We start from the raw sequence: 4,616 nt of genomic DNA on the forward strand, positions 1-4,616 counted from the left end.
TGTCAAATGTCAAAATATTTTTTAAAAAATTGAAATTCCTACAAACCGAATCCAAGAACACATCAAAATGATCATCCATCATGATCAAGTAGGCTTCATCCCAGGGATGCAAGAATGGTTCAATATATGGAAATCCATACACGTAATCCACTATCTAAACAAGCTCAAAGAAAAAACACGTGATCATTTCATTAGATGCCAAGAAAACATTTGAAAAAATTCAACACCTCTTCATGTTAAAAGTCCTGGAAAGATCAGGAATTCAAGGCCCACACCTAAACATAGCAAAAGCTATATACAGCAAACCAGTAGCCAGTATCAAACTAAATGGAGAGAAACTTGAAGCAATCCCACTAAAATCAGGGACTAGACAAGGCTGCCCACTCTCTCGATACCTATTCAATATAGTAGTCAAAGTCCTAGCCAGAGCAATTAGACAACAAAAGGAGGTCAAAGGGATACAAATTGGAAAGGAAGAAATCAAAACATCACTATTTGCAGATGACATGATAGTGTACTTAAGTGATCCCAAAAGTTCCACCAGAGAACTACTAAGCCTGATAAACAACTTCAACAAAGTGGCTGAATATAAAATTAACTCAAACAAATCAGTACCTTCCTCTACTCAAAGGATAAAAATGCTGAGAAAGAAATTAAGGAAATGACATCCTTCACAATAGTCACAAATAATATAAAATACCTCAGTGTGACTCTAACCAAGCAAGTGAAAGATCTGTATGACAAGAACTTCAAGTCTCTGAAGAAAGAAATTGAAGATCTCAGAAGATGGAGTACTAGTCAGCTATTAAAAACAATGACAAATGGATGGAACTAGAAAATATCATCCTGAGTTAGGTAAACCAATCACAAAAAAAAAAAAAAAGAGAACAACAACAACAAAAAACACATGGTACGCACTCACTGATAAGTGGATAGTACCCAAAAGCTTGGGTTACCCAAGATACAATCCACAGACCATATGAAGATCAAGAAGAAGGATGACTAAAATGCAGATGCTTCAGTCCTTCTTAGAAAGGTGAACAAAAATATTAATAGGAGAAAATACAGATAACAAAGTTTGGAGAAGAGATTAAAGGAAAGCTCATCCAGAGACTGCCCCACCCGGGGATCCAGCCCATACACATACAGCCACCAAACCCAGACAATATTGCTGATGCCAACTAGGGCATGCTGACAAGAGCCTGATATAGCTGTCTCCTGAGAGGCTCTGCCAGAGCATGACAAATACAGAGGCAAATTCTAGCAGCCAATCACTGAACTGAGACCTGGGTCCCCATTGGAGGAGTTAGAGAAAGGATTGAAGGAATGGAAGGGGGGTTTGCAACCCCAATAAGAACAACAATACCAACCAACCAGAGCTCCCAGGGACTAAACCACTACCCAAAGACTACACATGGACAGACCCATGACTCCAGCTGCATATGTAACCGGGGATGACCTTGTTGGAGAACCCCTTGGTCCTGCTAAAGCTGGACACCCCCCCCCAGTGTAGGGGAATGTCAGGGGGGAAGGCAGAAAAGGGTGGGTGGTTAGGTGGGGGAATACTCTCATAGAAGAAGGGCGAGGAGGGATGGGATGGGGGGTTTATGGATGGAAAACCAGGAAAAGGGTTAACATTTGAATGTAAATTTAAAAATATCCAATTTATTAAAAGGAAAAAACACATTGAAATTACTTAAATCACCAATTTCATTAACAATTCCAAAGAACAGAAAATAGCCAAAATAAGCTTGAAAGTGCTGTGAAATTAAAATTTTTATAAATATAAAACTAATAAATAATTAAAAGAAGACAGAGAAGTAAGAAAAATAGATGAGAAGCTAAATGAAATAATTTAAAATGGAAAAAATACTATGGAACAGAAGACACAAAATAACAAATTAAAAAAACTGAAAAGAAAATATTTTAAATATTTTCCTATAAAAAAAGTTCAAAGACAAAATCAGATAAATATAAGAATTGAATAAAAGATAAGACAGTAAGTTTTTTTAAGTAAAAACAGAAACTAATAGCATAAAGCTAATAAATTAATGTGGGAAAAACAATGAAAACATGAATAAAAAAATAAAAGATCTGAAGATGACAGCAATGTCCTGTGTGTCCTGGGTGTATCGGGGTGTCCTGACCAATAATTTCTAGAGAAATATCATGTACTAAGCACTCAGACCATCATTAAATAGACGATGTCTTCTGGGAACCGTATTGATAATTCTGATCAAATTCTTTTTATACATAGTAATTAGCCTGCAAGGTAGTGGACTTCCACAGGACTTATTTATACATCTTTAGTCTTGGTTAAGCCACTCCCACTTCCTGATCTCCCATCCCCTGCCCCACCCCCAACTTACACCTTTAGCCACAGGTGTTCCCTTTCTAGTCCTTCATGGGACCTGTGTTCAACAAGCCTTTGTAATTGTATTTCTACGTCAATCGTGAGGTCATCAGTTTCCATATACCTTTTAATAACCCATCATTTTGGTTAATCCTTCTTCATTTTCTCATTCCCACTTCCATGGTTGACTCTTGCGATCCTCAGCCTTCCTTCCTCTGCTTTCTCTATATTATAGTCTCCCCTCCGCTAATCGGTCCATCCCCAATGCTCCACTTCCGGTCACCTGTCTCCCATAGATAATCTAAGTTAAAAACCAAAGATTCACATATAAGAGAGAGCATGTAGCTTTTGTGTTTCTGAGCTTGGGTAATTTTTTTTCTAGTTCTATCCCTTTACTTGTAAAGTTTATGGATTTTTTCTTTAGATGATTAATATCCTGTGGTGTATACATACCATAATTTTCATATCCATTGATCTATATTGATTCCGTAGACCCTATTGCTAAAGACACCAACCACTTTGGTTGCAGAACATCAACCTCAATTGACCAGGAAACTCTCTCCCCCACCAGATTGTTTACATGGTACTAGAAAATGCTAGGCAGGCTGCTGAGGGAGAAAAGACATCAGGGGTCTTACCCAGCACTGGACCCTGCATGCTGCAATACAGACCTGGGAGGTAAGTGTGCCCACTGTACAACAGTGGCATGGTGGTTATGGGGGTAACCAAAAACTTTCTGAATGGATCAGAACCATTCTCCACAACGTAATTTAACACCTGGTACTGTAAAACGAGTCAAAAAGCCATGACTGGAGAGGCCATGGGGCCTGGTGGAAGGGATCTAATGCTATTTCTATACACGCCCCCATTGTTAAAATACCTTCTTACTATTTGTGCTTGTACCTATATATCTTTACTGTTCTCAACCATGGCCTTAGAACATTTTGAAAAAAACAGTTAATAACGATACATATTACTGGTCCAAGTGCTGGAAATAAATAGCCATCAGCCATAGAACAATCGTCTATATCAACCTCACTCCGTACAAGGCTTAGAAACCATCAGGAAGTCTGGTCAAGTAGAGTGTAGGATCCAGAAGATGAGGAGGAGAACTGTGAAGTGCTTGCTGCCTTCGGCAGATGCCGTGGCGCGTGCACACGCTAACACACAGCCGCTCGCAGCCTGCACAAGATCTAGTGGGTCACACCGTGGCATGAAAAGGGACAGACTCCCCAGACCCCACCCCTAGCTGAGGAGCTGTTAGCAGTTGATGCTTGCTGAGGAAAGGAGAACCACTTTTCTCCGGGGACATAGCCGCTGATAGGTCGCCATGGTAACCAAAGATGGTCTCACACCCTGTACACAGTCAACTAATTGGACTCACTCTGGCTACAAATATCAACAATTAAAGGAAGGTAGAGGACCTGAAATTGGGAGAGAAGTGGCTTCGTGAGTACTTGGAAGAATTGTATACATTGTGCACATCTATAGCAATTTTTTTTAAAACTAAAAGTATTTTTTAAAACAAAGAGAATGAAAGCACACAAACATAACCTCACATCCAAATAAGAATATAACGGGAAGCAATAATCACTATTCCTTAATATCTCTCAATATCAATGGCCTCAAATCCCCAATGAAAAGACATAGATTAACAAACTGGATACACAACGAGGACCCTGCATTCTGCTGCCTACAGGAAACACACCTCAGAGACAAAGACAGACACTACCTCAGAGTGAAAGGCTGGAAAACAACTTTCCAAGCAAATGGTCAGAAGAAGCAAGCTGGAGTAGCCATTCTAATATCAAATAAAATCAATTTCCAACTAAAAGTCATCAAAAAAGATAAGGAAGGACACTTCATATTCATCAAAGGAAAAATCAACCAAGATGAACTCTCAATCCTAAATATCTATGCCCCAAATACAAGGGCACCTACATACGTAAAAGAAACCTTACTAAAGCTCAAAACACACATTGCACCTCACACAATAATAGTAGGAGATTTCAACACACCACTCTCATCAATGGACAGATCATGGAAACAGAAATTAAACAGAGATGTCGACAGACTAAGAGAAGTCATGAGCCAAATGGACTTAACGGATATTTATAGAACATTCTATCCTAAAGCAAAAGGATATACCTTCTTCTCAGCTCCTCATGGTACTTTCTCCAAAATTGACCATATAATTGGTCAAAAAACGGGCCTCAACAGGTACAGAAAGATAGAAATAATCCCATGCGTGCTATCGGACCAC

This window comes from Rattus norvegicus, chromosome 18, assembly GCF_021556685.1.
Source record: "Rattus norvegicus strain SHRSP/BbbUtx chromosome 18, alternate assembly SHRSP_T2T, whole genome shotgun sequence".
Lineage (NCBI taxonomy): Eukaryota > Metazoa > Chordata > Mammalia > Rodentia > Muridae > Rattus > Rattus norvegicus.